Genomic DNA, 13,643 nt, shown 5'->3' on the forward strand with positions numbered 1-13,643 from the left:
ATTCTATTCAAATACATGAGTAGCTAACACCAAAAAGTTGTTCAATGCATTGTCCCCAGGCAATGTGTTTCAAAATTGTAATGTACAGAGGAAAGTTGTAGAGTCCCTGTGCTGAAAATTGCACAGCTCATAATTTCTCTTTTTACCAACAGATTATATTCCTTTAAAAACACAGCATTTAATGGAATACATATCCTCAAAGTGAATGGAATGGCACATAGTATTTGGCTATCCCATGCTCATGATACTAGCTTGCGATATGTAATTGCGAAACAGTGATGTGCCATTCATTTCAGAGAAATGCATGGTATTTAATGCTGCAACCCCTTTCACAGAAGTATGCAAGCAGAAAAGAGAAGAAGCTGAGGCTATAGAGTAGCACTAATCAGGTGTGGAAAGTTTTTTATTTCCAAAGCAGCTCTAGAGTTCCTGTCTTGTTTGTTTGTTTGTTTGGAGGGTGAGGTTACCTTTGGGCGCTAAATCAACCTATCCCCTGAATAACCCCAGTACATAATCCCTGTAAATGGCCTTCTGGGGATTGTATTGCCCAGAAAGGCACCTGTCTGTTCCATCAAACAGAGCACTAAGAGCTGGAGATATAAATATTTCCTTTTTTACATATATACAGTATTTAGAGATGCTGGACATTTAGCACAAACATGTCTAACAATCTCCAAGCTAACTGAAAAACTGTTGTGCTTGAGACTGTTTGCAGTGTTTTTCAAACATTTCAGGGTCTTTCAAAATTAAACATGGTGTCTGTCAGTCTTTTCAGGAAGTATGTTTATTCCTGCGTTGCCATTAATTAAATACCTTCTGGCTTTACAGAGAATAATGATCTCCAAAGTAACTGCTCCATGATGTGGGGGTTAGGGCAGTGAGGTTTTTATCTGCAAATCAGTATGTTGAGATTTCATGTGACCATTTAAGGCAGTATTTCAGAATGTTTAACAGGACACAGGTGTTAATATATAGATTTGCCTTAGTGGCTGCAAAAATGTGTATTGAATATCTACTTTCTTGTGATTAGTTAGTGTGTCCAAAATGTCACCTACGATAAATACTTCTCAAGATTAATGTTATATTTTTCCTTCATGTGCCATTGTCTGGTGAAAATATTCCAAGTTTCTTATTTCAAATACAAAATAATTTTTTCAAACAAGGTTAGCAACATGAATTTGCTATTTGTAAAATTCTGTTAATCAAAAATAGATCAATGATGCATTTAATGATAACTTGAAAAATGCTATTCACAAAACAGATTGAAAACTGAAACCTAATCAAGTAACCATCTGTTATTTATAGTTAAATTAATTGGTAAACAGTGAATATTTATTATTTAAAATGCTTCATTTTAATTGATGATAGTTTTCCAAATAAAAGTTGTTGGCAAGCTGCCAATAAAATAGAAAGCATAGTTGCTTGGCTCAGTTCCATTTCTTTAATGGACCAGTGCTGTAAAGATATTCCTGCTGGAAACATATTTCTCTTTATCAAAATGCTTTTGTTTTCTTACCTTATGGGACATTATAAAACAGCCTATCAGATATTTTACTGAGACTACTTCTCTGTATCAAGATATTTGCATTTAAGCACTTCAAGATTTACTAAAAGAAGTCCAGCTTGATTTAAACTAGAGCACTAAAGCCTTAATGATAATTCAAAGGCCACTGACATCAAGAGGAGCCTTTCCATTGACTTCAATGGGATTTGGATCAGGCCCTATATAAGGAGATTATTTTCTATGTTTTATAGCAACACCCATATTTACCATTACATAGTATATGGTACCAATGCCATATGAGGAATACACAAAACGTTAAGTCCAAGGAAGTCTCATGCCTTCTTGACAATGGCATGTTTTGTTGCCTGTTCTTTCTTTATTTTACCATATTCATCTGTAAAATTTCTTATCATCCCATTAAGCCAATATAAAATATTAGTCTAACTTATTCAGGAAATCTAGGCAATTCATAACTACAACTGAAAGTCTGTCCTTAAACCATAACCTCCAACTGGATATTTCAAAGATATCCAAACTGTGGAGTTTTATCTGCAATATGTATCGTGATATCTAAACTAAACAGGGTGAGATAAACATGGTGTTTAATCTTTCACAATTAATGTATATAAATAATTCTCTGATTAGAATTTCAGGAAAATCCTTAATATATATTTTTCCAGGAAAATTAATATTATTCAGTTTTAGTTGAAAAAATTGTGCAGAGACTTTAAATAGCTTGGTTTCAAATTCTAATAATAACCTGTTAAATATTTTAATGCACCTTCTAAACTACAGAAGTAATAGGTCACCACTGTAGATTTATCTCATATTAAATAAAATTTGCTGACACACTAACAGAATATAAGAAAGAATTTACATTAAGATACACGATTGCTTGTATTGTGTATTAATTAAACTCTGTAAGAAAATCTGTAAGAAAATCCAAAATTCTGATAACTAAAACTGTTCTTAACGTCCACAAATCTATTCTTTTTTTACCTCTAAAATGAATGGCTTTCTGAACTATCCTGAAATATTAGCTCAGCATTGCATGTGTCTAGTCTAATTTTTTTTCCCTGAGAAATGCTACTGGTTGGGTTGGCGTAGAGACAGAAGGCTGTAAATTCCTATCCTCCATCAGTACTGTTGACCTCAGAGCAAACCCCACAACTGGCTACAGGCATCCAACATCCATCATTGCTCCTGAAACCTAATCTTTCAGGGAAGGACAGCTGCACTGGGTAGCAGTTAAGCAGCTTTTTAAGATACACTATCATCCCAACAAAACAAAAAAACAACACACAACTGACCTTCCTGCTCTACTTTCTAGTCAGTGTTTCAGCTTTCATCATACTGCATATTTTCCACCAAATTCATGTTTTTCACTTACTTATGTTTAGCTAAAATTCTAACCTACTGGAATTTTTTATAATCAAAACTGCACTTGTTTGCATATTCAAATGTATGGACCTGAGATCTAGTTCCCATTAAATTAATCAGGAGTTTTGTACTGAACTTCATTTGAAGTAGTATCAGTATGTGGTTGCAACTCTTGACATGCTTAAAAGAAGATTTAGATTAAAAAAAAAGAGTATATAATGCATATGTCTGACACATTTATTGTTCAAAGGGTTGAAAATTTAAAAAGGAGACTTCTGGTCCTACCTTTACAAATTGTCTTTCTGTGAAGGAGACCCTCCCGTCTGGAAGTAAGTTCCAGAAGATGGAGAGGAGAGGGTCTCCTTCCTTTAGAAAAAGATAAATGGTCAAATATTTCCAAAAAACAAGCAATCAACACAGCAGTAATTATACAGGTGTACACAAATAAATTCATTTTACATGGACGTGCTGAAACACAGGACACACATTTCTGTGTTGAACATCCTTAATCCTTCAGCGTGAAGTAGATGAAGAAAGGCCAACTGGGTGAAATGTCCTAAATATTTTCCGTGAACTTTTCTAACATCACTACTGTCTGAATTTTCCACTAATAAAATAAAGTAAAATCATCCATCCTTAACTTTAAGAGAATGTGCAAAGCTTTTAGCAGAACATCCACAAAAGGTTAATTCTTCATTCTGAATGTCTCAAGCCCCGTAGCCATAAAAAACAATAATAAAGAAATAGCATTCTCTTAATTCCATATCTACAAATCTCATTTTCCTTTAGTAAAGCTGCACTAAAGAACACAGCCTAGGGATAGTTAAAAAATACAATTAAGATTTTTTTTTAATTCAATCAACATTATAAAAAGCAGGCAGAGTTACTGAGTTCAAATTCAGCAAACAATTGTATTCTAAAGGTCACAAAACCTCTGATATTGTTATCAGAATATGTGTATTTCCAGTCAGTGAGTCCAAACAATTAACAGAAAGCCAAACCTCATATTGCAATCGTGAAGAAACCAATTTAGACCACTAAAATCAAAGTAGGATAGTAATCAATTTGCAGGAGTATTGTATAGCTTTCTGCAAATGTGGGATTAGATCCACATTCGTCTCACTTGGATCCCTTCGGTTTGGCTCTTGACCCAGCAGCTATTATGAGAAGTTAGCTGATTCTGCCATCTAAAAAGTCAAATTTTACATGCGTCACTTACTGAACTCTGACATCTAGAAACATCATTTCCAGAACATTAAAGGCTATAAACCAAAGATCATCACATTTGCTTGCTCTATTTCATACAGTATGTTTAATATATTGTGGATGGACAAAATATGTATCAAGTGACTATAACAATCCATGATTAGTTCTGCTATCCTTAAACAGAGCATTTTAATTATCTGCAAAACAATTAAACAATTTTCTATCCCAATGGAAAGTCACTGAAAGAACTATTGAAGATATCAAGTAGCCTAGCTACACTTGGAACCAAGAGGAAATATAGCACAGTGTGTGATAGTAAATTGGGACATGTCTTCCAATGTCACAAATTAAAGAGAAAAATCAGTTTTAGTGTGAGAACATAAAATTCCATCATTTTTAATGAACTAATAAGAGAAGAAATGTACTGTAAGTTGTTAAATTTTGAATATATATAATATACACAGCATTACGAATATACACAGCATCAGACACACATAGGTACAAGAATTAAGTTTAATTTTGTGAAATCTCTCCTATTATAGCAATTCCTGCAATATCCATCACAATTAAGTTTTCCCTTTATTATTATGCTACTGTTGAATAACGTTAGTTTCTAAAGAATACATCACAACTGGTAAGGATGAGATACTTAAACCTGCAAAGTCTTTAGATCCAAGGAAAGTAAAGAACACATATCTAAGAGCACATATTATGGCGAAAATTGAAATGGCAAAAAGAACAAATTATGTGTGGGAATTGTCATCTTTATTGAAGAATTAAAGCAGCCTGAAAAAAATTAAAAAACCTATTAAAAAGTAAGGTTTTTAGGATTGGAACAAGTCTTTGAACAGTATATTTACAAAAGAACATCATTTTAAGGAATTTTTTATTAAATTTTTCATGTATTTTATCTATCAAACCCATATGTGAAAATGTGTACGTGTGATGTTTAAATAAGTGTTATCATTCACTGGTTAAAACCAAGTGAGATTATCAGAGAGATGTTATGGGAAATTAGATCCCAAATTAAACCTGTGCAGTGGCAGACACATAGCTCTATGAATGCACAGCAGTTTAAACAACAAGTGATGCTTGTTGGAATGGAATTTACAGGCAAAGCACTCTCAAGCAATCTTTTTCTACATCATCAGATTTCCTCAGTAGATGTGTTGTATGGGAGCTCTCAGTGTAGCAGATCACACAGAGAAAAAAACTCTTCCCCTTTGCTCCTACCTGGTAAATCATTGATAATGTATGAAGGAATATTTTTAAACTCTGATTCTGCTCCAGGCTGCCAGTTGCCATTGTGCATTCATAAGTAGCTTTCTTTTAAGCCTTTTCCAAACAAATCAAGGACCAGAAGTATTAAACAATCCATAGTGAATATGAAATTAAGAGTTTTAATAACATATATGGACTATAGTATGCCATCAGTTTTTCAACAAAATCGCAGTGACGAATTCTGCTTAAAAATTGATGGCATGATATAGCCCATTGGTATTTATCTGACTTTAAAAAAAAATCAATATTTATATTTTTTCTCCATTCTTTTAAAAGAATCCAAACAGTACAAAACTTAACATGCCATGATGCAAGAGTGAAACTTGTTGGCTCAAGCACTTATACGGACTGTGCGTATTTTGAATGTAAATATATTCAAAGTATGTCTTGTGCATTTCAGAAGACAGAGACTTGGTTTATCAGTACTACCTAAAACTCCTAGCCTTGAAAAGATATATATGATTTAAGGAGACTTATTTAGGTGGTCTTCATTATGTTATTTATATACATATATAGGATGCCAATTTTAGCCCTTTCTGAAAATGAAAAGTTAATAAATATTTGTACTAATTACATTTTTAGAACCAGGCAGAAAGCCTATTGTGCCAAATGACCACCCAAACCACCTGATGTAACATAATTCAGCTGTTTTTAAGTAAGATAGCCCATTAAAAAATAAACACAATGTATTGAAGTTGCACTTTCATTATGTGACCTTACAGTATCCTGATTTATCTTCAGAATCCTTTTAAAAATAGAATTGTCCAATAGCTTAATAAATCAAGCTCATTCTGAAGGAAATTCAATATGCGAATGTTTCAGCTGTGCTCTTTTACAAATGGTCTGCCTTGCCAGTTTGAAAAACCGAAAATCAACAAAGGAACAGTGTAAGTATACTTGACCTTATTCCCTAATGTCTATCAAGAATTCCATGGTTGGTCGATTTTAAATTTGTGAAACTGACACTCAAAAACGTATAGAACATCTTCAGTCCAGATCCCATAAGTGCTGACTATACTCCTGCCACAGCCTTGGAATCTCCCCGCTTGCGAACTTACACAGCACTTACAAAGCAAGTTTAAATACATCATCAATCTATGTCCATTCCTTCCTTAAAGTAATCCTGTTTAGTTTATCTTTTAACCCTACATTTGCATTATGTGAACAGTGCCATTATTAGTCTAAGAAGGAAACACACAGTTTAAACCGAGAAAAAGATGTGTAGCCTATCACCCCTCAGATATCGTCCTTCCTCAACCACAGAGACGAGAGTCAACAGTTCTGGATATAATTATTTGGGGAGAGGGTGGAGAGAAGGAGGACAACATACAAATTTCATTTATCTCCCAAATAACATTAGTCTAATTTATTGGCAATGAATCATAGGAAAGTGTTGTTTTGATGCTGGCTATCTGTGTTAAAAATGTCATTCTGGTGCATATGCTATGCACTGGCATTTGCTGTATAAGAGCAGTTTATACAGGCCCCTAGTGGTTTAGCACACACAGCACCAGATGAAGGGGGGATCCCTACACTTTAGCTTGTGTAGTTTTAGTCTCTGTGTATTATTCCGGCTTAGAAATGAAGAGTGACCTTAAAAATGAAAGCTGATTAACTTTAAAATACTAAATAATTCATTTTTAAATACAACTCCAGAGCTGTTTTCACAAGCCTCTCAGAAAATTAAATACTGAATGTATTTACCATTTCCCATTCAGTGCACTGCCACAACTAATAACTGAGTTATATAACAGCCACAACAGAATGTTTAATTTATACCACTTTTTATTATTCATTAAAAAGTAATATGATGGCTAATACTAAAAGCAGATTTTAAAACACAGACCCTGAAATCTAGATGCTCAGAGATGCAGTTTTCCTTTTCAAACACTATTTCTGACAGCTTGGCATAGCACACATAAACCACAATGAATTTCTTAGTGCCTTCTTAGAGTAGAAGTCTACTACTTAGCCAAAGCTCTCAGTACTTAAAGTGGATATACAAAAGCTATACATCATTTCAGCGTTGAGAGAAACCTAAATATATTCCACCGTACCACCGCAAGTGACAACTAAAATTGGAAAGCTACTCCTGTAAAAAGTCTCAAATTAAATCCCTCTCCATTTCTGTGTAAAAGTCACACCACCTAGTTCTTTGAAAATCCCATGCCAACACATTACAGCTTTTAGCTGTTTTAACTGGACAAAATTTGACAGCTGAATTTATGAAACTGACCAGTTTGTCAATTTCACACTTCAAAAAATACAATAATAGCTGATCTCATGAGAGCGAATTTAGGGAAATTGTCACAAAATTGCTAGCTACAGTTAGATGCAAGTACATATAATTATTTTGGGGGGAAGGGGAGAATTTTATTTTGTTCACTGTTGCTCTGCTCAATAACAATGAACAATAAAGCTTTGCTCTTTCCCAAACTACTAAAAATTATGTAATACAATATATTCTAAACCACACTTATGTAAAGAATAGAAAGCAGTAAATATTCTAAACCTTTTATCAGACACCAAAGAAACACAAAATATCTTAGAGCTGTGTCTCTTCATCTCTGCATCAAGATTCAAAGTAAAAGCCTTGATATTACAGAAGTTGTCTGTGTTTGTACAGAAGGTGGGGAGAAGGCAATTGGGTCACAAGATAGAATTCACATAGAAAGTTGGACTAAGTTTAAATACTTGAGAGAATAAAAACATAAAAATAAACATCTTCACCCCTGTAGCTTGCAAATTCCAAAGCAAATCAGTATCCAAGGTCTCATATGAAATGTCGTACAGTCTCCAGCGGATAGTGAAAGAACACAAAAATATAAAACCTTTGCTGCTCTGTGGTTAGGTGAACAAAATGGTCCTCATTATATATGTAAAAGCTTCAATTTTAAATTGTGAATATGTATGGGGAAAAGGTAAGAAGAAATACACACCTTCTATATGATGGTACAGTATACAAAGGCCAGGCAGGGAAATATATTCTCATCACACAACAGCCTCAAATAACAAGGAGAAAGAGAAATTTGCTTATTGTGAGGTGTCTGGAAAAGAAAGAGTGATGATGGCGTGGAAGGGGGTGACAGTTTTAAGGAAAAAATATCTCCCCCCCCAAAAAAAATGTAGCACTTGGAACTGAATTAAAGAAAACGGATCTTGTATTTTATAAGTCAAGTCAGGCTACATTAAAAAAGGGAAAAGAGCCTGCTTACAACAAAATATGAATTTTAAGAAGGAGCTGGTAAAACAAGTTTTCTGGACAAATGTGAGAGTTCCTTTATAACCCTACACAAAGCTGAATGTTCGTACTAGCTAGGTTTCTTTACAACAGTTAAAAAAAAACACCTTTAAAAACAACCTAAGTATCACCATACAGGATCATGTGTAATTGACATAGAAGAAAAGAGAGAACTGATCTAATTCCAGTGTGTAAAGGTCTCCAAACAATTCCTCCCACACCTTGAATGGCAGCCACTTTTCCTTTGATTGCTTCTAGTTCCCCTTCTCCCCACTAGTTCAAATAAAACAAAATTCTGTCATTAATAATAATTCACCTCTCAACATAAACAGCTCTTCTTTACAATACATGAATATCTCCCACCTAACACACACACACACACACACACTTACAGTAGGAATTCGGTGGAAATGTCTACTATGGTCACCAGTCAATTCTCCTCCTCCCCCCCTTACACACAGCACAACAACTATCTTCATTCCCTTTATCAGCCTTGGTTCGCGATTAAAACCCAGGAGAAGAAAGAGGATAGTGGTCGGGCTAGGGGCAGCCGGTTTAAAGCCGGGGGAGAGGGGGCAGTGTTGTGTGTGATGCACATGTGTGCAGTGCTCCCCCCCCACACACACACAGAGAAAGAGCCCGCACACAGATGGAGCAGCGGAGGGGGAGCGATGGGACAGCGGCGTGGAATTACCTGGTCATGCTGGCTCCCCCAGTCTGAGCAGCAGCCGCCGCCGCCTGCCCGCCAGCCGCCACCTCCTCTCGCTGCTCCTGCTTGGCTCCGGGGCGGCCAATTTAATCCAAGCCAAGCAGCAGCTGCAAGCGCAGCCTGCGGGTCGCTGCTGCCTCGCGCTGGTGCTCGGCTCTCACAGTCCAAGGCCGCGAAGTGGGGGAGAGTCCGCGGGAGGGAGTCCGAAGATCCAGCATCCAGGGCAGCTCGCTCCCCGCCCAGCTCCCGGGCTCCTCCTGCTTCTCCTCTCGCTTCTGCCTGCTGCGGCTGCCGCTGCTCCGCGCTGGTCCCAAGCTTCTGCTCCGCTTCCTCCACCTCCTCTTCCTCCTCTCCTTCCTTCCCCCCGCTTCGCCTTTTTTTTCCGCCTCTTTTAGCCGAGTCTGTGGCTACAAATAGCTGGGTCGTCCACCCGCCTCCAAACAAAGTGCAGTGCAAACAAACGGCAGGCAAAAGGGAGGGGGAACAGCCACTGGCACCAAGAGTGCCCCTGCTCGGCTCGGCTCGGCTCCCTGGGAGAAAGGGGGCGAGGGTGTCTGCGCGTGTGGAGGAGTAAAGTGGTGGCGGTGCCTCCCTCCCGCTTTGTTTGGATGTTTTTATTTTCAAATCCTCTTATGCTGCGTGGATCACAGGATCTGTATGGCCGCAAGTGGTGGGGAAAGCTTGTTGCAGAGCTGTGCGGGCGGGTAAGTATTCAGAGACGGAGAACCACTGAGCCAGCAGTGGATCCCTGGACCACTGACTGACTGAGGACATGTAGGAAACAAGAGAGACACGCGGGGGTGGGGGAGGCAGGGAGGAGGAGGAGGAGGGGGGAGCGGTGACGTCACTCTCAGGGATCCAGCTCTGCTGTACCAGCCAAGAAAAGACCTTCTCTTGCACGCACACACACACACACTCGTTTCCAGTACTGTGCAAAGTGTGTGTGTGTGGGAGGGGAGAGGTGCGTGTCCAAGGGATGCACACACTGAAACACGGAACTCTGAGATTATGGGCATTTTCAGATATGCCCCTCTCTGTCTCCTTCCCTCACATGCTCTAGACTCATACACAGACTGCATCCCTGTGTATATGTGATAAATGTCCCTTACCCAATAACTCTCTAAATACAGTGGACATTAAAGGAATAACTTTTGTCCCTATTTACAGCCTGTACAATCCAAATGAAATCAATGGAGTTGCAAGTACTGTAACTCAGGCAGAATTTGTCCCTAAGGGTGTATCATCATAATTATCAAACATTTGCATATACTTCCATAGGTTTACATGGCACTTTATTTTCTTTGTAAAGACACAGGGCCAAATTCCATATTCATGTACAGCCCATGCAACTACAGAGCAATCAGTAGAGTTGAATGTAAATCATCGTAAAATTTGGCTCAAAGTACCTGTTTTTTTTTCTTCCTCGAGACCCCAGTCATTTGGAGAGGAAGTTCTTCCTTACCTTGCAGGGACGTTGTGAGGATAAATGCATTAAAGACTGTGAGGTATTCACATACTATGGTGATGAAAGCCATGTAATTATCTCACATAGGCAAACATTTATGCTCATGAGTTCTCCCATTGAGTTATTATATTGAGATTGTGTTATTATATTTAATTTTCTTTTATAGCATTTGATTTTACTTTGAAAATGTAGTGCTGCCTGCTTTAAGGTCACTCCTGACAGAAGGAAGATATACTTTGGTCCTCCCCAACTCCTATGAACTTCTTTCCTCTTTTTGACATACATCCATTTGGACTACGCAAAAGGATCCCAAGATTAGTTTTATACTTAAAGGAGCATTGCCTCTTCCAAAATGCCAAATGGCTTTAATAACTGCACTATGAGTATGACAAGGGGTCAATATATGGCATGGGTCATGCCTTACTATTTCATCCTGTTAAATGAAATGGAGACTATTTTTGTTGAAAACTAAACAAAAAAAAAATCAAAAGTTGAATGGAGATTGTGTGTGTGTATATATATATATGATTAAATTAGGTGGCAACATTTACATTATATCTCCTTTAGAATAAATATGACTAGGAAATGTAAACAAAAATTAAAACCCCATCAAAACCCAGTCTCCTTGGATCTGAAGACACTATGCTTGCTTTGAAATAACAAAGTTAAATAGGTATTCCAGGTGTTAATATAGTGATCCAGTGTCCTGACAGTTTTCAGCAGGACACCCATTTGTCTCAGTACTCTTCATGCTGTGGTCTTGGAATGATACAGAAGAGTTGGTCAGTAATCTCATGCCCCTTATGCATTCATACATCACCACCACAATTTGGATCTGAATTTTGAGACTACATTTAACTTTTTCCACACAATTTGGGGTTATTATAACCAGCTTGGTATGGCTCCTCCCTGTGTTCTTCTTGTCAGCATTGTGGTATGAATAAGAAATAAATCTGCTTCCTTCTATATAAGCCACTAAAGCCAGGCCTACCTAGTGAATTTCATTTATTAGATTTCTGATTTGTGCAATAAAGCTGATGTGAATGCAATGAAACACCATAGAAAATTCTGTGTCCACTGTTGCCCAAAGGCAAATCAGCCCTTGCTGTGTTATCATCACAGCTTAAATTCTTCAATAACGATAGCAGAAATACACACACATCTATTTCTGCTGTAATGTTAAACCTATTGGTTCTTTACCACTGATATATTATTGCCCCCCAAAAGTTAGAGATTTTAGGAAGCATAACTCAAAATGTCACAAGTGAACACAATGTGAGAATAATATTCTTTTAAAAAAATATATTAACAAGTTCATGTACAATGCTCTACTAGTGTTGGTTTGTGCAGTTCATTGCCAAGATTGCAATAATACTGTACATAACTGTAATGCTAGCACAATACCGAATTCTAAGAACATTTAAAAAATATATTGTTAGAAATGTTTCCTATAAAAATACGGAACAAACTGAAAGTGCAGTAGTATCAGGTACAAAGATACTGAATTAAGCTAAGTACTGTGGATATTAATCCGTTGTTAAACTTTTTAGTGTGGGGAGTATCTCTTGCTTCTGTTTATATCATTAAAATATCTATACACATATATAAACACACACTTCCATTGAAAAAAAATAAGGGTTTAAATCCTGCTCACCTAACTCACACAATTAGTTCCATTGCCTTCAAAGACACCTTATATAAGTGGGGGGACAGATAGGTTTCCTCTTGGCTTCCACCATTGAGGGCCTGATTCTGTATTTTCTACTCAGGACAAAACTCCCACTGACTTCTGCTACAGTTTTGCCTGAGTAGGACATGCAGGATGGGTCCTTAATGTTTTCATGTTGAACTCTCACGCAGTTCAAACATTAAATAGCACTGTATTTATATTAGAGATTAATACTATACAACGTTATTTTCCCGTTGGCTCTTGTGCCTGAGACTGTGGCATGCAACTGTGACAAATGGGCATCCCCACTAAACTCTTCAGTACAGTAGGATGTTCCATTAGCAGTTGGAACCATCTCAACCAAAGAGGATCACTGGGTCACTTTAGGAGCAGAGCAAAGGGGAGGGCACAAAGGATACTCTGTAGTTACCTCTCCCGTTTTTTGTTGCAGGCATTATGATAACTGTATATTACAATTATTTATAATTACTATACGACAAGCTGTCAGATGAAATCTAACAGGTGATTTGTCACAAAGCTCCATTAATATATACATTAGGCATTGGGTTACCAAATGATTAGGGGAAGCATTTCTGAGTTGCTGCCTGGTTCACTATTTTTATTTTAGCTCTTTGTGTGAAAGAAATTTAAAAAATTGAAATGAGTAAAAAGTCTACAGGAAACTAATAATTAATCACACGATACATGAAAATCTACAGGTACTTGAGGCTGATGAAGCAAGATCAATTTTTTTAGACTGTACTAGAATGTGTTCCACAAACTGGAAATAAACAAGTGTATATGTAATGAAAGCTGTAAATAAAATTTTTGGACAACAGAAGATAGCTTTGTCTTCTACTACTGGAGAATGTCAGAAGTAATGAAAACTCTGCTGAAGAATTTTAAAAGAATACATTTGGAGGGGTTATATTTTTTGCAGCAGGTCAATGGTGAGTTGGCTTTAAATTCAGAAAAGATTCTACTACATACAAAGGATTATTTTACCTCTTGAGGTCGGAATGTAAATCCTGTGCTTGGAGGAGAGATTGCACCCCCATATTTGAATGACAGACAGAGAAACAACAGAAGAGAATATGGGCAGATCATTTCTGAGATCATTTCTGAGATCAAGTAAAGTGAAGATATGCCCCCAAAAAAGAAATAGGGGCATATCCACATTTTTACTAC

General features: G+C 37.0%; 1 protein-coding gene across 2 annotated transcripts in view; it reads right to left on the minus strand.

Annotated features, from left to right (window-relative positions):
- Positions 1 to 13,643, minus strand: part of PTPRD (protein tyrosine phosphatase receptor type D) — a 1,886,025-nt gene that overhangs the window by 486,403 nt on the left and 1,385,979 nt on the right. The window contains exon 1 of one of the 2 annotated variants that reach the window (XM_067553086.1): positions 9,307 to 9,406. The exons of the other annotated variant lie outside the window; for it this stretch is intronic. The gene's annotated coding sequence lies outside the window, so the exon portion shown is untranslated. Of the gene's footprint in view, positions 1 to 9,306; positions 9,407 to 13,643 lie in introns of those variants that run through there. 2 annotated transcript variants of the gene reach the window in all.

Source organism: Emydura macquarii, unplaced genomic scaffold, assembly GCF_026122565.2.
Source record: "Emydura macquarii macquarii isolate MOO-44397 ecotype Brisbane River unplaced genomic scaffold, CSIRO-AGI_Emac_v2 contig_1451, whole genome shotgun sequence".
Lineage (NCBI taxonomy): Eukaryota > Metazoa > Chordata > Testudines > Chelidae > Emydura > Emydura macquarii.